The sequence below is a fragment of the Vicugna pacos genome, chromosome 16 (genome assembly GCF_048564905.1).
Source record: "Vicugna pacos chromosome 16, VicPac4, whole genome shotgun sequence".
Lineage (NCBI taxonomy): Eukaryota > Metazoa > Chordata > Mammalia > Artiodactyla > Camelidae > Vicugna > Vicugna pacos.
The window spans coordinates 26,352,594-26,374,732 of NC_133002.1; the positions used below are offsets into that span (position 1 = coordinate 26,352,594).

Consider the following 22,139-nt stretch of genomic DNA (forward strand, 5'->3'; position numbering starts at 1 on the left):
AAGCATAGAGATTAAACAACATGCTATTAAAAAACCAATGGGTCAATGATGAAATCAAAGTTGAAATTAAAGAATACCTTGAGACAAATGAAAATGAAAACACAACCACACAAAACTTTTGGGACGCAGCAAAAGCAGTGCTAAGAGGAAAGTTTAAGGTGATACAGGCCTTCCTCAAATAAGAACAATATCAAATAAACAATCTAACCCACCAGTTAAAAGAACTAGAAACAGAAGAGCAAAAACACCCAAAAGTCAGCAGAAGGAAGGAAACAATAAAGATCAGGGAGGAAATAAATAAAATAGAGATTAAAATAGATAAAGAAAATAATCAAACCAGAAGCTAGTTTTTTGAAAGAGCAAATTAAATCGACAAACCTCTGGCCAAACTCACAAAGAAGAAAAAAGAGAGAACACAAATTTGCAAAATAAGAAAGGAAAATGGAGAAATTACATCAAATAACATAGAAATACTGAATATCATATGAGAATATCATGAAAAACTACATGGAAAAAATGGATAACCTAGAGGAGATGGACAAGTTTCTGGAAACATACATACCACCAAGTCAGAATCAAGAAGAAACTGACCACTTGAACGACTTGATCACTAGGAATGAAATCGAATAAACAATAAAAAAAAAATCCCTACAAATAAAAGTCCAGTACTGGACAGCTTCACCGGGTAATTCTAACACACACACAAAAAAGAACTCATACTAGTCCTTCTCAAACTCTTCCAGAAGATTGAAAAGAAGGAATATTCCCAGACACTTTCTATGAAGCCACCATCATCCTGATAGAAAAACCAGGCAAAGACACCACCAAAAAAGAGAATTACAGACCAATATCACTGATGAACACAGATGCAAAAGTTCCTTACCAAAATACTAGCAAATAGAATCCAACAGAACATAAAAAAAAGATTATACATCATGCTCAAATGGGGTTCATCTCAGGGACACAAGGGTGGTTCAACATATGCAAATCAATCACTGTAATACTTCACATCAACAAGAGAAAGGAGAAAAACCACATGATCATCTCAATTGATGCAGAAAAGTTTTTGATAAAATTCAACACCCATTTATGATAAAAATTCTCACAAAAGTGGGTATTGAGGGAGCATATCTCAACATCATAAAAGCTATATATGACAAACCTATAGCCAGCATAGTTCTCAACGGTGAAAAACCCAAAAGCTTCCCACTAAAATCTGGGACAAGACAAGGATGCCCACTATCACCACTCCTATTCAATATAGTCCTGGAATTCCTAGCCACAGCAATCAGGCAAGAGAAAAAAATAAAAGGGATCCAAATTGGAAAAGAAGAGGTAAAAGTGTCATTATATGCTGATGACATGTTACTATATATAGAAAACCCTTAAAGGGCCACAAAAAAGCTACTAGAGCTGATCGAAGAATTCAGCAAGGTAGCAGGTTACAAAATTAATGTTCAAAAATCAGTTGCATTTTTTTACACTAACGATAAATCAACAGAAAAAAAAAGTAAAGAAACAATCCCCTTTAAAATAGCACCCAAAGTAATAAAATATCTGGGAATAAATCTAACCAAGGAGGTGAAAGAATTATACACAGAAAAATATAAACCATTGATGAAGGAAATTAAAGAAGACTTTTAAAAAATGGAAAGATATTTCATGCTCTTGGATTGGAAGATTCAATATTGTTAAAATGGTCACACTGCCCAAGGCAATCTACAGATTTAATGCAATCCCTATCTAATTACCAAGGACATATTTCACAGAACTAGAACAAATCATAATAAAATTTATATGGAACCATCAAAGACCTAGAATTGCTAAAGCATTACTGAAGAGAAAGAAAGAGGCTGGAGGAATAACTCTCCCAGACTTCAGACAATACTATAGAGCTACAGTCATCAAGACAGCATGGTATTGGTACCAAAACAGACCTATAGACCAATGGAACAGAATAGAGAACCCAGAAATGAACCCACAAACTTTTGGTCAACTCATCTTCGACAAAGGAGGCAAGAATATACAATGGAATAAAGACAGTCTCTTCAGCAAATGGTGTTGGGAAAACTGGACAGCAGCATGTAAATCAATGAAGCTAGAACACACCCTTACACCATATACAAAAATCAACTCAAAATGGATTAAATACTTAAACATAAGACAAGATACAATAAACCTCCTAGAGGAAAACATAGGCAAAACATTATCTGACATGCGTTTCAAAAATTTTCTCCTAGAAGAAATAAAAGCAAGAATAAACAAATGGGACCTAATGAAACTTACAAGCTTCTGCAGAGCAAAGGAAACTGGAAATAAAACAAGAAGAAAACCTATAGAATGGGAGAAAATTTTTGCAAGTGAAACCGACAAAGGCTTGATCTCCAAAATATATAAGCAGCTCATATGACTCAATGAGAAAAAAATAAACAACCCAATCCAAAAATGGGCAGAGGACCTAAATAAGAAACTCTCCAAGGAAGACATACAAATGATCAAAAAGCACATGAAAAAATGTTCAATATCACTAATTATCAGAGAAATGCAAATCAAAACTACAATGAGGTATCACCTCACACCAGTCAGAATGGCCGTCATTCAAAAATCCACAAATGACAAATGCTGGACAGGCTGTGGAGAAAGGGGAACCCTCCTACACTGCTGGTGGGAATGCAGTTTGGTGCAGCCACTATGGAAAACAGTGTGGAGATTCCTCAAAAGACTAGGAATAGACTTACCATATGACCCAGGAATCCCACTCCTGGGCTTGTACCCAGAAGGAAATCTACTTCAGGGTGCCACCTGCACCCCAATGTTCATAGCAGCACTATTTACAATAGCAAAAACATGGAAACAACCTAAATGTCCATCAACAGGTGACTGGATAAAGAAGATGTGGTATATTTATACAATGGAATACTACTCAGCCATAAAAACCGACAACATAATGCCATTTGCAGCAACATGGATGATCCTAGAGAATGTCATTCTAAGTGAAGTAAGCCAGAAAGAGAAAGAAAAATACCATATGAGATCACTCATATGTGGAATCTAAAAAAAAAAACAAACAAAAACAAAGCATAAATACAGGACAGAAATAGACTCATGGACAGAGAATAGAGACTTGTGGTTACCAGGGGGGTAGAGGGTGGGAAGGGATAGACTGGGATTTCAAAATTGTAGAATAGATAAACAAGATTACACTGTATAGCACAGGGAAATATACACAAAATGTTATGATAAATCACAGAGAAAAAAATGTGACAATGAGTGTGTATATGTCCATGAATGACTGAAAAATTGTGCTGAACACTGGAATTTGACACAACACTGTAAAATGAGTATGAATTAATAAAAAATGTAAAAAAAAATACAAACCAATTTGAACCTGTTGAAAAGACATTTGCTCAAAACAGCACGGTAGCAATGAAGTTGCTCTGGCTGGCAGGGACTTATTGGATTCCTGTGAGTGCTGGACTCCTCACATGGAATTCCCTTGGCACTCCAGGACGCCTGTGGTTGTCCCCATGGGTTTGTGGCCATATGTGTCACACACAAGTCTCTGGCTTTGCCACAATTTCAATGCCTTTTTTGGCTTATGAAAGGTTTTGCACTCAAATGGAGTTTTCTTGAGTCCACTCACTGATGTCATTTACCAGATTTATAGTCCAGATCTGACATTCTGGACTCTTAAAATCTTGCAGACATTCAAATGTTTCAGGTTTGGATGTGTATTCACCTCTGGAGGCCTGGACCATATTTGATAAAGCCACCCGGACAAGTTCAGCAAAATGCAAAGAAATTTTTCTCTCTGCTAGACTGAAATGTCTATGAAGGTATAAAAACTTCTGCATCTACAAATGTAGGGAACCAACTCATCAATAACATATCTATCCGTAATGCATGGACATTTAAAAAAAATACTGTATTTACTCCTATCAAATTCTTTCTGGCTTTTGCCAAATTGTGTCCTAAACTGTAAGGAAAGTATATAAATTTAGAGAATTTTTGACCTTTTAAGAGAGAAAGGAACCCTCCTACTCGGTTGGTGGGAATGTAAATTGCACAGCCACTTTGGAGGACAGTATAGAGTTTCCATAAAAAACTGAAAATAGACTTCCGTGTGATCCAGCAATCCCATTCATGCGTATATTTCTGGAGAAAAATATAATTCAAAAAGACACATGCACCCCAATGTTCACAGCAGCACTATTTACAATAGCCAAAACACTGAAACAACCCAAGTGTTCACTGACAGATGACTGGATAAAGAAGTTGTGGTATATTTTATATATATATATATATATATATATACACATATATATATATACATATATGCATGTATATACACACAGATATACACACATGAACACACACACACAATGGAATACTGATCAGCCATAAAAAATAAAATAATGCCATTTGCAATATCATGGATGGACCTACAGGTTATTATGCATAGTGAAATAAGTCAGAGGAAGAAAAACAAATATTCTATGTATTAACTTATATGTATATATAAAAAATTGAACAAATTAATTACTATAATAAAACAGAAATAGACTCACAGGTACATAGAACAGACTGGTGGTTACCAATGGGGAGAAGGAGGAGAGGGGAGGCAGGGAAGGTGTAGGGTATTGAGAGGTAAAAATTACTATGTATAAATTGGATAGCTTACAGGGCTGTATCATACAGCACAGGGAAATATAGCCATTATTTTATGGTGACTTTAAATGGAATATAATCTATAAAAATTTTGAGCCTCTGTATTGCACACCTGAAAATATTATGATGTAAATCAACTATTCAATTACAAAATTTTTCATCAAAGTTTTCTTTTCATATTATTTGCAATAAGTTAGAAGCCAGAATTGTCAATAGAAACATAGTGTAAGTCACAACTTTCCAGTAATACCATTTAGAAAATAAAAAGGAACAAGTAAAATTAATTTCAGTAATAATTATATTTATCCCAAAATATCCAATATACTATCATTTCAAAAGTGTGATTGACACTTTTAAAACTTATTAATAAATATTTTACATTAGTTTTGTTGTATGAAGTCTTAAAAATCTATTATGTATTTTCCACTTATAGAACATCTCAATTCAAAATAGCCACATGTGGCTAGTGGCTACTATACTAGACAGAGCAGATTACACCATTCACACTTCTGATAAATTACCTTCTGTTACTTATTTTAAAAACTTGCAGAAAAGGCTTTAGATATTCCCTATATCAAACAAAGCAACCTTGACGGGTGGGGAGTATCTTCATTATAAAGTGAAAAATAAAGGTAAGAGAGCCATGGTTACATGTATGTTAATGTAACAATACCTTCTTAATTCATTCAGGGCTTTACAATCTTTCTTCATATGCCAAGGATTCACTGTCACTGTACAATATTTTTCACTGTTATTATCTTTGGAATTGAGAGGCTTCTGATGAACCTGCTTTGTGCATCTGTACATAAAAGAAAACAACAAAACAGCTACAAGAGCTACAGTGAATGCCCCCCCATTAATTTAGAAGAAGTCTCACAGTATTTCCCAACATAAAGGCTAAAATATAATTCAGAACACTTTGTGATGGTCAGCATGATTTTAACAAAAAAGTAGATAATTACCTCCCTGGTGTCAAAGCTCTTTCAGAGGTGGGCACCCGAAATTTAGTAAAAATGATTTTGCATATATCTTTGAAAGAAATGCTAAGAAATGATCTTTTCTGTTGGAAATTAGCCTGCTTTTACATTCTGCAGTAGGCATACGTGTTTACAAACCAGGCAGGAACTGGATCATATTTTACACATACTTTAGAAACTGATTTGAATTTTGCTCTCTACCTGCAAGGCTATTTCTTACGTAATTACATAAGCTGGCCACTATACTAAATTTTGTTTCACTATTTGCTTAATCCTCACAACAACTCTGTAAGCTGCTATTATTACCCCCATATAACAGATAAAGAGCTTGAGGCAGAAAATAATTTGGGTAACTTGGTAACTGGTGGAGCTGGGTAAGACTGCAGCCAGTCTGACACTCAAGTCCATTCTTCTCACCGATGTCTGATACTGCTACCTACATTCAGCAATGACAGCTGAATTCATATTTAAGTGTGTCATTTCTAAAAGCCAAAGCTCTATTAGTACTGCTGTGTAAATTATTCTTTTGAGATGTGATTGCCAAAAAAACAAAAACAAATAAAATCAGGGTGCCACTGAGTGGAGGGTGAACTGCATATGGATGGAAAAAAGGGGACTTTGTGAGGACACAGTTGCACAACTCTAGAAATATCTAAAATGGCTGATTTGTGCAATTATAATTTGTGAATTTTATGGCCTGTAAATTACACCTTAATACAGATATTAAATTAAGAAACTGGATACCAAATTAAGACTAAAACACATATATATATATCACACAAAGAACAACAGGCAAATATCATTATTTACTGCACCATTCTTTCATGCATCTTCCTTTCCTCACCCGTTCCTAAAAGGATGACTCATTTTATAATATTTTAAATTATTTAGCAAATAATTTTTGACAGGCTACTATGTACCCAGGACTAATCTAGGCACTTGGAATAGATCAATAAACAAAACAAAATTCCTGTCCTCACGGAGCTGGGTTGGAGTCTAGCTGGGGTGGGGGGTGGAGATGACAATTCACACGACAGAGAGGCAGAGGAAGTGGCATGTTAAGAAAGAGGAACCATGGAAAAAATAAAAAAAGGGCAAGGTAAAGAGAGTTTGGGGTATGGGATTATGGTGATGTTGTATTAAATACCAGAGCAGGCCACACTGAGGACTGAGGTTAGAAATAAGACTAGGAGGTGAGAAGTCCCAGGTAGACGGAATAACCATCACCGAGGCCAGCGTGCACCTCGCATGTTCCAGAATGGGGGCACTGCTGGAGCTGCGGAGAAGGGTCAGTGCAGATCCTGTATGGCCTTGGAGGACGTTGCAAGGACTGTGGCTTTTACCCGGAGTGAAATTGGGAGGCACTGCAGAATGACGACACAATCTAACTTAGGTTTTCAAGGCTCACTTGACTGCCGGGTGAGAATAGTCAAAACGGGTCAGAGATGAAAGGAGGGAAGCCTCTGAGAAGGGCTGTGCAGGAGGAGAGGACAGTGGCTCAGGGCAGGGAAGCAGCAGTGGAGGCAGGAGCCATGGTGAGAAGTGGCTGGGTTCTGGATCTGTTTTAAAGGCAGTGTTAAACCAGATCTATTGACAGAATTCATGTGGTATGTCAGTGAAAATCAGAATAACTCCAAGTTTTTTGACCCAAGCAGCTGGAAGGATTAAGTTTCCACTAACTGAATGGGGGATGTTGCAGAAAGGACCAGTTTGGGGGGTTGGACGACAAAGAGCTCAGTTTTTACACATGTTGATTTTAAGATATCAGAGTTCCAAGTGAAGATGTCAAATCAGCAGAACATTGTAAGAGTTCAGAGTTGGAGAGAAAAATTCTAGAGGGAGGCAGAAATGTGGGAATCATGGGTCACACAGGTGGTAGAGGAAGACATGAAACCCAGATACTCAAACATTAAGATAACCTGGCATTAACCATAGAAGTTGTCCTTGAGGGCCTGCCTACTAGGTGTGGATATCAGTCCTATTTCCCAACCACTCGAATTTTATAAAGGAACTTACAAATGAATTCGTGCAAGACACTGCCTCCAGTGGGTGGATCCAGAGAAGGAGTGGGAGAATGGGATGCTGCACGCTACTCCTTATGGCAGAATATATGTGTGTGTGTGTGTGTGTGTGTGTACGCATGTTTGTGTGCACAGGGGGATGAGACATACCTAGCTTAAGAAAAAGAGCTAGTAAGTCTAGAAGCCGAAAGATGAAAGAAAATCCAGATCTGGTACAGGGAAGAGGGGAAACACTGTGTACTGAAAGACATATCCCCATACTGCCATTTCCCACCATCCTATCAGGAACACAGTTGGAAAGGGGGGAATTATGTAGATACGTGTGATGTACACAAACTTTCTGACTATGTAACACTGAACATCTACATATGTAGCAAGTTAATGATATTTATATCTGCTTCAAGTTTAATAACAAGTTCACAACAGAGGGAAAATAAAATATTGAGGACTGGTAGGAGTATCATAGAAGGACTTTCAACGCTCAGAATGGAAGCAAAATCAGCTTCACCCCACAAAGAATGTCATTAAGTGTCAAGAATGTTTATATTTGCTTAAGAAATTGAGAGTTACAGCTTCCTGCTTTAAAGAATTAACTTTAAGACAGATACCATACTATAAGCAACGTCTATACTGGAGCTTTCTTAAAGCTATTTTTAGTTTCTGCTTGTTCTGATGTACTCCAGACACTCTGCAAAGAAAACCTTCTTTTCAAAGGCTTAAAGGAATAAAAAAAGAAATAACACTGCATTCTTTTCAGTGTTCTATGTACTGAAAGACACTTGCAAATGAAGCACCCAGCCACAGGTCTACATTTTTAACAATAAAGTCGTTTGCACAATTTTTCAATTGCTATGTGGCTTTGTGTCAGTCTCTCACTAAGAAGCAGAATGGAGTACCAGAAAATGACACATCAGGTCTATAACTACAGATGTGCGAGATGAACTTACACCAGGAAACAGCTAAGTGGGAGGGTAAGGTTTACCTTTTAAGTTACCGTAAGTGCAGTTACACCTGCTCCCTGCTTCCCCTGTGAAGTGAAGAACTAGTCTTTTCTAGAAAAGCTCTCATTCTGAGAACTGTCTTCTTTAAAATATTCGAAGATTCTCTTTTAAAGTTCTTTCATTTTTAAGTCTTTCCCCAACTCTACATCCCATAACAAGTGTAAAAATTATCCTATAGCCTATTGTTACAGAACATACTCTACAAAAGCTGAGGTTTCCCAGGGTTTGGATCCCAGAACTCTGCTACCAGATAATCCTAAAGCTTTCCTTCCATAACAGACTCTTCTGCCAATTCCCAGCTGCGGGCAAATTCGGCTTCTCAGACCAGGTAACTTTCTAACTCTGCCTACGAACACTCTACTGCCAGGAAAGGAACTCTCAGACCGAAAGCACACAATGCCCCTAGTGAGGGTTGCCTCCTTCAATCAATCAAGATGCCATCACCAAGCAAATATTTAAACCAACTGCAAAACCTCTGAAGACATCTTACAAACAATATACTTTCTATGGAGGCATACTATTTGCTCTGGAATAGTGATTTCCAATGGAAGGAACAAAGGACCACATGACCCAAGCAATTTTTTAAAACTGCACATAACTATCCCTCTTCACGTGAGGATTCAGGCAAGCCCGTCTTACAGGCCTAGGTGTAACAGAATGAGAGCACCTCTAGGAGTAGGATGAAAAGCATCGAGGTAGACTTCTAGTGAAAGGGGGTGATGTAACAGGGCCCATCGCCCACTTACCTCCCACCACAGGACAATCATCTCAGATCGAGAACAAACACTTTGGGAAACAGAGGTTGTTTATATTTTTATGGATTTCTGGTGGAAATAATGCCCTGAGTCATGTGAAGTTGTGGCTGCCAAATTGAACAGGGGACTGGACATTTTCACATTCAGGACAAAAATAGCCCCCGGATAGCCACCATATCTGCTCTCCCCTTTGCCTGTTCACCCCAAGAGCTGCAGGACTCTCCTGCTTGCAATGACACCCACCAATTCTCACAAATTCTTGCCAAGTTCATGTCATCAGCTGGTGGTGTCAAAGTCACTATTTGTACTGCTATGAAGTCCCTCCATTACTTTATATCCCTTCTATTTTCTCTCTTGTCTTCCTACCTACACTTGCATACACAAGATGGTTACTGCACTAACATTGCCTCTGTAATCAATCCAGGATATAGGAAGTAGAGATTCAACTGTAACCAGTCCCAGAATACTTGTCATGCCACTCTAGTGTCCCAAAAAATACTCTGGCATCCCTCATCTCACCCAAACAACCATTGCACTACTTAGAGGTTGTAAAATTAGAGGGCTTTCTCTACTGGGAAACACTGTGGCTTGTGGTAGAGTTGTGATTTCAGTTTTTGCAACTGGTTACAGGCAAAAAGACATGGTCCACAAAATTTCTTCAAGTGTTTGGAATTTAAACTTTCATTAGATACAGAGCCGGAGGACTAACCGTAATCTATGAACATATGGTCATATTATCAAATAATGTTCATGTCTACCTTACAGACATGTAAGAACTTGGATTACACCTGCAGCCTGTAGGCCTTTGGAATTGGATGTGAAGCATCCTGTGAAATAAAAACCTCCTATCCAGTCACAGAACACCTTAGAGGCAACATCACACTAATGTCACTGAATACATTAGTATAGTCCATGTATGGTTAAGTTACAAATCCAATTTCTCAGAGATGGAAAGGAGATGTCTAGAAAAGCTGGAAAAGCCCAATTACTAAAACAGCTCAAAAGTTAATGCAGACTCCTACACCTCCCAGAGCAGAGGGCGGAGGGGGTATTGCCCACCACTCTGTCCTTCCCCAGGACGTGGCATGTGGGGAAGCAGGCATGAATGGGTGGCTGGGACTCGGAGGTGGAGAGGTGATGAAAGCAAGAGTGGAACTGCTCTGGGCCTAGAACAACAGAGCTGTAAAATGCTCGGCTTCAGTACAACCCACTCCCTTTCCCACTTTCCCTCCCACCTATGTGACAAACAGAACATAACCAAGCACTTTCTGCCCATGATGGTGACTACTAGCAGGAAAGGGACCAAGATAAAAGCATGTCTTATAAAAGATGTCTGATTTTAAGGCTATGTTATAAACAATGATCAGAACTGTCAGAGTGGGACACTTGTGAGGCGCTCAAGTAGGGAGGAGGAGGTTGAGGATCCATTTCCAGCACTTAAATGTGTTTTATCACTCCTATTTCTGACCTTTCCTTTGCCACTATTTGTAGCACTTCCATCACTGGCAGGTAAAGGGGCAGCAATGTGACTTGGCCGTTTGGCTGATGGGGCTACATTTCCCAGCACTGGAATGAAAAGGCACTGGAAGACGATCAGCTGGATGATGTGAACTGTGGTCCTGGCCTGTGCCAAACACTAACCAGGTGACCCTGGGTTAGGCTCTTAGTCTCTCTGGGCTTCCGGCTGTTTACTTATAAAAGAAGGTTTTGTCATTGCACAAATATATCCAATATGAAATGTAACGTGAAAGTCAAACATAATGACAATTCACCTGCTTGCCTCAGGAAACTGTACAAGCACTGAACACTATGTGAATGTAAATACAGACTTAAGAAAACTATTGAGGTAAAGCGCTAAACTGAACATGGAGATAAAGTTTTATGGATTTTCTTGCCTTTCTTTTTTAATTGCAACACTGAATTAATAGTTATTAGCTATAATCCACACCACCACCCTGCAAATAAATAAAGTAGGTAAGCACTGCCTGGATGCATGTTTTGTCCGATGCTAAGCAGGGTGAGGGGTATAAAGGAGGCTGAACAAGGTAGTCTTCTCCAGTTACCAGCTAAGTGAGGAAAAACATTGGAAACCACCCAGGGATGGTACCAAGTCAGTACTCAAAGCCAAGATTACAGGCTACTGATCATAAACAGTGCAGGAATACAAAGAGGAGCTAGAAGTATTTGGAGTAAATAGGGAAGACTCTATGAAGGGGATGGGGCTCCAACTAGTTCTCAGGGCAATTGTAATCTGTTTTAACTGAGGACTGGATAGGAAAAGGCTGGTGACTCCTGGTTTTTAATAAGGCACATGTTACCATAGGAGGCTAAGTTACATAATAATTGGAACACATAAGCTAAGTACAAAATGATGATGGGTCGAGACTACCTGACTGAGATCTGGTTGTGTTAACTCTTTGACTTGACTCTAGATGTTGGAGAGCCAAAACTGTAGGTTGACTGAAAGGGGGGGAGAGAATATCCAAGAATTCAGCAGAAGGAAACAATAACGTATCAGGGATGAAAGCTCTTCATCAGAGTATCAGCAATCAGAATAGACACTTGAAACCAAAAACATACAGTTCAAGAAGCTGACAAAATATGGAGGGTGGTGAGAAAAAGATAAATCAAAGACCACTCCAAGCCTTTGGGTATTTAAGACCGGAAGAATGATTATCCCACTGAATAAGTGGAGACGCTGCAAGAAGAAAGATTATGAAATCAGCTTTAGACATGTTGAATCTAACGTATGAGCTAAGAGTAGGTTTTCTCTAAGAAGCTCAAAATTCAAAACTGAAGCACAGATGTAGAGTACAGGCTTAAAGATGCAGATGGACAAGACATGATAAATCTCCTAAAAGGAAACATAGGCAAAACATTATCTGACATAAATCTTAGCAACATTCTCCTAGGGTAATCTACCAAGGCAATGGAAATAAGAGAAAAAAATAAACAAAAGGGACGTAATTAAACTCATAAATTTCTTCACAACAAAGACAACCATAAGTAAAACAAAAGTAAACAACAACCTACGAATGGGAGAAAATATTTGCAAATTATACGACTAACAAAGGCTTAATTTTCAGAATATATAAACAGCTCATACAACTTAATAACAAAAAAAACAAACAGCTCAATCCTAAAATAGGCAGAAGACCTAAACAAGCATTTCTCCAATGAAGACACAATTGACCAATAGGCACAGGAAAAAATGCTCGATATCACTAATAAACCGAGGAATTCAAATCAAAACTACAATGAAGAATCAGCTCACACTAGTCAGAATGGCCATCGCTCAGAAGTTCATGAATGATAAATGCTAGAGAGGCTGTAGAGGGAAGGGTACCCTCTTACACTGCTGGTAGAAATCTAGTTTGGTGTAGTCATTATGGAAAGCATGGAAATCCCTGATAAAACTAAAAGTAGACTTACCCTATGACCCAGCAATTCCACATCTGTGTACATAACTGGAAATAACTCCAATGTGAAAAGATACCTGCTCACCAGTATTCACAGCACCACTGTATACAATAGCCGAGACATGGAGGCAAGTTAAATGTAGTAACAGATGACTGGGTAAAGAAGTTGCTGCATATTTATACACTGGAATACTACTCTACCATGAATAGGACAAAATAAAACCATTTGCAGCAACATGGATGGAGCTAGAGATGGTCATTCTAAGTGAAATCAGCCAGAAACAGAAAAATACCAAATGATACAACTCATATGTGCAATCTAAAAAAAGAGAGAAAAAGACAATGTAAACTCATCTGCAGAACAGAAACAGACTTGCAGACTTAGTAAACAATCTTAAGGTTACTAGGGAAAGGGGAGTTCGAGATTTACAAATGTTAGCCACTACATATAAAAAGAGATTTTAAATAAAGTTTCTTCTATATAGCACAGAAACCTATGTTCATTATCCAGCAATAACCTATAATGAAAAAGCCGATACAGCCACCAACTGAGGAAGCAAGAGAAGAAAGGAGAGTTAGTTACGCTGGGCTAGAGCCCACTTCTAAAATTCTTTTCAGCCACTGATGCTGCCCCGAGTACACTGAGCCTTCCTCCCAGGGACAGGCTGACATGACATGTGTCCTGCAAACCTGGGGCAGCAGAGGCCGTCCACAGGTCTGGCCCTGGGGGAGATGGGAGCAAGTCCACCTGCTTCCCTTGGGGCAGCATCCCTCCCCGCAGCCTCCGCCACCTGACTGCACCGCGCCTGCCTCTCAGGAAACCACTGGCTTGAAAACAAGTGATCCACGAACCTGGGGCAGCGGCAGGGAGATGGGCAGCGACCTGGCAAGCTGCCCCCATCTTCCCCACGGCCTGTCAAGGGCTCGGCCTCTGCTGCTCCAGGCACGGTCCCCAGGTCAGCCTGCTCCCGGGAAGAGGGCGCGGTGTGGTCGAAGGGAGTGGCGGGTTATGGAGTCTGACCATGGGGGCCCGTGGATTTGCTTCAAACTCCCCAGCGCATGGCCTGAGCTTGGCCTCTGCTGCCTCAGGTTCGTGGAACTCAGGTTACAGGTCAGCCTGCTCCTGGAAGGCGGGTGCTGTGCTGTCAGGGAAAGGTGGCGGCTGCTATGGCGGGATTGGGGCTGCCCTATGAGAGCGCGGGGTTTGCGACCATTTCCCGCTGCCGCTGCAGCCATCCCAGCACACTGATCACACCGAGCCCATCTCCCAGGAGCAGACTGACCTGTAACCTGAGTCCCACGAACCTGGGTCTTTAGAGGCCGCCCCCAAGGTCAGGCCGCGGGTTAAGATGGGAGCAAATCCAGGGGCTCTCATGGGGCAGCCCCCATTCCATCCGAGGACCCGCGACCGCACCGCACCCGCCTCCCAGGAGCAGGCCATGATCTGAGGGCCAATAGGAGATGCTCCGGAGCCGTCCGGCGCCCTCCCACCTCCCGGGGCTGTACCTGATCTCCTAAACCCGGGTTTAAGCTGCGGCACAAACGCGAGGTCCAGGAACTACTAATAGCGGGGTTACCACGAACCACAGCGGCGGCTGGGACCCGCCTCAGGGTCCTAACGGGACGCGCAGCCGGGACCTCACCTCCGCACCCCTCCCTGGGCGTCTCTTCAGCCGCACAGCCCAGGCATCACCCGCCGGCTCCCCGAGCAGCGCGCCCCCACCAGCGCCCTCTTAACTGTCCGGCAGCGGCAGCCGAGCCGCGGGCAAGTGGCGGCCCAGGCCCCAGGCTGTGTTCCTCTTCCAGGAGCTGGTCCAGGAGCAACCGGCTGCCGCCAGCTTCCACGCGCTCTGGGTGGGTTCCGGCGTCCGCGCGTCTGTCCGTCTGCGCGTGCGCGCCCCTCCTCCTCCCGCCCGCAGCGCAAACTGCTCGGGTGGGTCTCCTGCTTTACCGGCCCTGGCCGCTGGGGCCGGGAGGAGCCAGGTGGGGCCCCTCCTGCTTGTCCCGCCGGGTCTCCATCCCCAGAGCCTTCACCCAGCCACTGACTGGGTCCTGGCACTGAACTAGAACCACGACTGCCCTGGGCCAGGCCACACCCCGCCAGCCCCACTTCCCCTGCACACCTTTTCCTCCCTGTTACTACCTTCCCACCCCTGGCCAGGCCCAGTCTCCCACCAGACCTTGAAGACACTGCTCCTTCTCCTCACACCAAGGTCCCTGCCCTGACACTCCATCCTGCTAGGTCCTAACCTATGGCCCCTACACCCACAAGCTTACCCCTCATATCTCAGCACAGGACACCCAACATCCTGAAATTGTCCCCCTCACCTCTCAACCAGGTCAGTTCCAATCTGATCGGGCCCCACACCTCTCAACCTGTACCCCCTCACCATGGGATCCCCTTCATTCTGAGTGCACCCCTACCCTGAGCTCACTCCCCCACCCCTCACCCTGTGGTTGAGGTGGGGAAATCCGTGCTCCAGTAATGATTACTACTGCCACCAGTGGGGGATCCAGCCTAGTGTGCACATTCATAGTTAATGTCTGAGGCTACAGGGTGAGGCAGGCTGGGCTGAAGGTGGTTCCAATTCCCGCCTTGGCACCCTGATTCCCACAGCCTGTGCCTCAACTGACCTGATGGGTCAGGTTGATCCCAGGCTGCCAGGCACTGGCCTTGGGATTTGGGTGGTTGATGGTACTGATGGTGATCTGGACCCCTAAGGCGGAGGCATTGGGCACGCGGACCTTTGGGGTGGGGGAGTTCAGAGTTTGCACTTGAGCCCAGGGGTAGACAGCAGATGGTGGGCTGTGTGCATGGGGCTGTGTGCATGGCCTGGTCTCAGCCCAGGTGGGTGCAGGGACCTTGTTCATTCACACCAGGCCAGAGGGAAGAGGGAAGGAAGCTGTCAAGGCATCAAAGTGAGGAAGCCAAAGTTTTAGAGCAAAGTAGGAAGGTGCACTGGCCAGGCCACCATGGATCTCACCGAGACGCTGGTCCCTTGCATCAGGGGAGACTGGCAGTTGACTGGCCAATGAGACATCCCCTGCTGTGGTATAGTTTACAGGCAATTGAAGGGATTTTGAGAGGTAATTTTAATCCAATAATTGTCACTTTCTCTGCAGTAGATTTGGTCCAAAGTCATGGTGAATCTGGCAGGGATCCTGCCTGAACTCCAGCCTTGGACAGTGGAGGACCCACCCAGGAATCATCCACTTAGCTCTCACCAAAAGTCACTGTAATAGAGAAGAACAAATCTGACTCCATATTGGATCTGTTCCTTTTCCTTTAACACTCTGCCGTGCTTTCTAGGCTTAGACTTGCTAGTTATGCACCTTTTGTAAAACAATGTTGCCTTTAGCCTGAAATAAACAGGAGAGCCTATTCCCAAAACTCTGAGCTTTAAGGATATAAATACTTTGCACTCCTATAAAGATAACAAGTGGCAGAATAGAAAAAGTTTGTTTTGTTGCAGGTTTTGCAGAAACACCATGATCTGACCCACGTGGACAGCTGCAAAGGATTCCAAGAACAAAGAATTTCTACACCAACAAGTTTGCAACAACCAACCACAGCCCCTCCCCTTTTTAGTAGAAAAGGAGCCTGAAGTTGACATGGGGAAGATGGTTCTCCAAGATATTAGTCCGCCATTATCTTGTTTTGCAGCTGTTTACGTAGACCAGGTCATAGTGCCTCTGTAAATCCTCTAACAAAACAAAAGTAGTTTTCTATTCTACAACCTGTTGTCTTTATACAAGTGCAAAAGTGTTAATATCCTTAAAGATCAGAGCCTTGAAAGTAGGCTCTCCTGTATATTTAAGGCTAAAGGCAACATTGTTTTACAAAAGGTGCAGAGCTAGTAAAACTAAGCCTAGAAAAGAGGGCAAAGGGTTAAAGCCAAAAGGACAGATCTTCTATGGAGTCAGATTTTTTTCTTTTCTATTATACTATATTCTATTTTTGTTTTAAGTATATAAGAATAAAGTTTAGCCTTTTCCCATTTTAAATTGTGCAACTTTAAGGAGCATTAATTGCATTCACAGTGCTGTGAGACCAACACCACTGGTTTCAGACTATTTCCTTCGTCAAAGTAAAATCCTGTATACAAAGTGCACCCCACGTCCTACGTCCCCCAGCCCATGACAAGCCCTAATCCCCTTTCTCTCTCTATGTCTTTACCTATCCTGGAGGTTCCCTATCAATGAAATCATATAAAAGTTGGCTTTTTTTTTGTTTGTCTGCCCACATATCTTAAGTAGGGATGGGTGAAATTTTAGCTTGTTTGTTTTCACGTGAATTAGCATTTTTGTATTTTGAGAGGAAAGTCCAGATGGATTAAAGATGAGACGTACCATATGAAGCCCTTTTAGTAACTCTGTGTATAATCTCGGGGTAGGCACTGCTGTTCTAAGTGTGAAATCAGAGCCAGAAGGGAGATGCTTAGCTCTTCTTGTGGCAAAATAAAACCAAACAAAAGCAGAAAACAAAGGCCAGGAAAGACAGCTGGAAAGACAAACCACAGCCTGGAAAAACCTTTCCTCATGACCCAAGGTCGGAGAAAAGCTTCACATCCCTGTGGTCCAAAACCCTCTTAAAGCCCAGTGTTCTGAAAAGAAACAAAACACACAGAGTCAGTTCCAACGAGAGGCGGTACATGTGGCCAGTGTCTGCTAGAGATGCTCGAACTCTCAGGTGAGGACACAGGTAGAAAGACAGACTGCAGAGACAGCATTGGCCACCATCACCCTGGCAGGTCTTTAGCCCGTTGACAACCAGCCCTGGTGACAACGTGAGCAGGCAGAGGCCCCAGGAGGTACTCTGGAAGGAAGAGCAAATGGACGCTCCTCTCCAGCAGAACAAGGTGCAGGATACATCAAAATTCCACAGGTGCATTCCTTCCCTAGCAGTGCTGAGCCTTAGAGAAGATCCCTCCAAAGTGCTTGCACAATTTTCAAAGATAATGTTTCTTCAGTAACATGAATTCAAAATAATCAATATGTCATCAAGGGATTTTCAGAAGTGACCTGCCCAGGACCCGAACAATACACACACATAAATACACACATATACACATAAATATATACACACATACATACAGGAAAAGAGACAGACAGACTGAAACACAGAGAAGCAGGGGGAGACAGAGAAACAGACAGAGAGACAAGTCAGAGAGAGAGGCACTGAGGGACAGAGACAGAGAGAAGGAACACTGGAGCTGGTAATGAGTGGAACTCACATACATTTTCACAAGTAAGTCTACGTGTCAGAACCTGGTCCCAAAGTCCATCCACCCTCCAGGTGAGGGTGTGGGGATCACACAAGGGTGTGGGAACAGAAGGCAAAAAATAGGAAGCCATTGACGGGCAGCCGAGGGCAGCACAGAGGCCGAGATGGGACACTGGGCCTGTATGTCAACATGACAGAATGACCTAGGAGGTTGTATTCCAGAGCCGACTATGTCAGAGTTGCATTTAATTTCAGTCTCACGACTGGGAGTGGGGAAGCAAGCAGCAAGGAAAGTGACTTTCTCCAGACACCAGGGGAGACCCCGGCCTGTGTGGCATGTGCTCTGCGCTCCGCCAGCCCTCTGTGGGGTCCTTCCTTTGCTGAGTCTGTGCACGAGCTCCCTTTGATGCCAGCCCGTGGGGGTGGCAGATGCAGTAAGTGTTTCTAGGTCTAGAGACAGGATGGCTTCTCTAGGAAGCAGGGGCCAGAATGATCCCCACTGTGCCGATGGGGGATTGGGGAGACCCTGAGAGTCACGTGGCTTGTCTAGGATGATAACACTGCTGAGTAGGGGGAGCCATGTCTGAACCCAGCTGTGTCTTCAGAGCTGCGGCACTGGTTGCATCCAGGCCTCCCCAGGGCTATGGAGGGGCTGAGTTGGTGTCACTGTGTGTGGACATGACATGGAGAGAGAAATGAGAGATTGGCAGCCCAGAAAGGCCCTTGAGGAGCTTTGTGTCAGGAGGAAGCTTGGATAAGTGGATCCCAGGAAGTGACCTCACTTCCCTGGCAATAGAGCCCAACAAAACTTGGAACCGAAGTCACCAGGCACCCACTCAGTAGAGAAGTCCCTACTCAGCTCACCTGGTTGGAGACAGAGGCATGTTCTGCTGCAACCCAATATCCCGAGGCCGCAGCCCCCGGAAAGCCCGCAGCAAGGGTCTCTACCAATGCTGCCGGCACTGGGTCAGGTCTCACCCAAGGCACCTCTGGCCTTTTGGCAAGAGAGACCCAAAGGTAACACAGGGAGGCCCAGGGCAGGCCCGCCCAGGCTGGGCCACCACTCAGATCCCACCCAGGTAGTCACACGGCCCCGTCCTGGCTGGTGGAGGTGGAGCAGTCATGTTGGGGATGGGTTTCTGCCTCCAGAAAGAGCAGGACAGAGGCCTGGGGGGCCCGGTCACATAGACAGCCCAGGACAAAGCTGGCTGGCTGGGATGTGGAGAGCCGGGGAAGGGTCCTGCCGCCCGAGGTGGAGCCCATGCTCTCTGGGTATGTATTTTCCCTCCCGGATGTCTGAGCTGAACAAGGTTCCGGTCTGATCTAGCAGCAGAGGGTAGAGTCGACAGAATCAGGAGTGTTCCTGGTCGGGAAGGACTCTGAGACTTCCATGCTGGGTCAGCTGCTGGTCACTATCATTGCAGAGCCAGATACCACATATTGAACAGAAGCTGATGAATAAGAACACCAACGCCCCCTCCCCAAGTGAAGGGCTGGTGTGCCACTCTTCTGAGGGCCAGCGCAGACTCCTGGTGGGTCTGGATATGGAGCGGTCCTCACCAACATGGCCCACAAATCAGTGGGGCAGGCCTCCGACCAAGACATCACCCAGGGCTCTCCCAGGGACCTACCCGGGGCTGACGGGTAGCTCAGCACACCCGGGTCTGACCTGGAACACCGTGCCCACCTCGCTGCAAGTCAGGTGGAGGACCAGGAGCCCCTGAAGCAGAGACCAAAGGTCAGAAAGGCAGGACTGGTGTATGAGTGTAGGTGAGGGAGGGGCGAGGGCTGGGCCACACAGGGAAGTGTCCCTAGAGGCTACTGTTGGGACCAGAAAAAAGAATGGCCTCAGACCACCTGTCTGGAAAAATTCAGTCACAGAACACATCCTGTGGGCACTTTCTGGGTGGGAGTTGTCTGGAAAGCTCTGGGAAGTTTTCTGTCCTTGAAGAGGCACATGGAAAGGGAGGTAGGTGCGTAAATTTTTCCTCTTTCACAGCATGAGCTCTTCCACAAGACTTAATACTGTCTCCAAATCCAATAGTTACAGAGGAGGCAGGGGCAAGGGAAGATGTCAGAGGCCAGAAAAAGACGATCTGGATCCAGCAGGAGACACCGAGCTCCCTCCTGCCTCTCCTGCAGCTCCTCCTGAACCTTAATCTGCAGCTGAACTGCTGGGTAACGGAGAACCAGTTCAGGAAACACCACCACTTGGGGCAGAGCCACCTCTGCACCCACCCACAACTTCTTCTCCAAAATGATCTCCAAAATCCCATCATCAGTCCCCTCCCCCTCTCAAACTTCACGTCACTTCCGCTGGAGATGTTTTTGTTTCATTTTCTTTAGTTTCCTTTGCTTCTTTCACATGATTTATGACATCCTTTATTTTTCTTTTCAGAGTTTCATGTAATAAAATATAGACTTTTCCCCTTTTAAATTGTGCAATTCAGGAGCATTAGGGGCACTCACAATGTTGTGCGACCATCACTACCATCTAGTTTCACACTATTTCTTTCCTCAAAGTGAAACCTTGGATCCAGAGCACGCACTCCCCTTCCTCCTCACCCAGCCCCTGACAAACCCAAGTCCTCTTTCTCTTTGCGTGTCTTTACCTCTACTGGTTGTTCCATGCCAATGAAATTTTAAAAAAGGGTTTTTTACTCCCTGCCCACATGTTTTAAGCTGGGGCTGAGGACTTTTGTTTGTTTTCACTTGAAACAGCATTTTTATTATTTTCAAGGGTTATCCAGGGGGATTAAAGATGTGATGCACAAAATGAAGCCCTTTTAGTAACTCTGTGCATAATCTCATGGTAGAAACTGCTGTTCCCCCTGTGACACCACAGCCAGAAGACACAAGGGAGATGCTTAGCTCTTCCTGTGGCAAAAACAAAACCAAACGAATCAAAAAAATTAGTAAAAGCCCAGAAAAATTGCTTGGAAGACAAACCACAACCTGGAAAATGCATTCCTCATAACGCAAGGTTGGAGAAATTTTTCCCATCCCTGTAGTCCAAAATCCTTTCGAAACCCAGTGTTCTAAACAGTAACAGAACAGGCATGGGCAGTTCCAATGAGAGGCAATGCAGGTGGCCAGTGTGTGTTAGAGATGCTTGACCTCTCAGGTGAGAACAGAGGCAGACGGAAACACTGCAGAGACAGCATTGGTCACCATCACACTGGCGGTTCTTTAGTCAGGTGACAACCAGCCCTGGTGACAATGTAAGCAGGCAGAGGCTCCAGCAGATCCCCTGGAGGGAAGAGTGAAGGGACGCTCCTCTTCAGGAGAACAGGGTGCAGGACGCATCAAAGGGCGACAGATGCATCTCTTCCTCAGAAGATCTGATACTTACAGTTCATCCCGCTAAAATCCTTACACACCTATTCAAAGATGCCTTTTCAAGGGTGTTCATCACAGTACTGGTTGAAACAGTCGGAATTAAAGCAACAATAATATTGATGGAGAGGGGATGGGGTCCATTCGTTCTGGTTCATGTGGATGAATGAATGCTGTTCAGTTGGAAAAGTGGGTGCCTGGTCTCAACCCAATGTCAAGGGAGGCCTCAGGGTGGAAGTATGCAGACCCACTCTCTGCATCCAGGGTCCCATCTGCACAACCACATGTGTGTGAAATCAGTATAGATGGAAATTGATCTGATTGTGAGTGTGTGAGAGACAGAGATGGAGAGAGACATACTGAGAGACACAGAGACTGAGACATAAGCACCAAATCATTCATGACAGACACCGCTGTGGGTGGGAATTACAAATCACTTCTTTTTTAGGCAATATTTCAATTTTTTGTACTGTGTCTGTATTACTCTACTAATTCTAAAAGGATTAAAATCCTATGCTAATGTGACCCATTCATTACTCATCTATGGAGTAATTAAAGTACATTAATCCTATTTTTAAAAGAATTTAAAGCCTTCTCAGGACTCAGTTCCATTTCAGCTCAGTGGAAGCAGAGGTTCTCCAGGAGGTTGTGTCTCTTCTGAATCAGCATCCAATACAGGTGAGCAAGAAGTACCCGACTTGGACACTGAAGACTACAATAGATGAGAGAGTCTGTTGA

The 22,139-nt window shown here is 43.6% G+C and overlaps 1 long non-coding RNA gene across 1 annotated transcript in view; it reads right to left on the reverse strand.

The window, feature by feature from the left end:
• The window catches only part of LOC140686245 (uncharacterized), a 47,511-nt gene extending 32,813 nt beyond the window's left edge, over nt 1–14,698 (reverse strand). Inside the window, exon 1 of the long non-coding RNA XR_012059952.1 lies at nt 14,485–14,698. This is a non-coding gene — a long non-coding RNA (uncharacterized lncRNA). The remainder of the gene's footprint in view (nt 1–14,484) is intronic.
• Between the last annotated feature and the right edge of the window lie 7,441 nt (nt 14,699–22,139).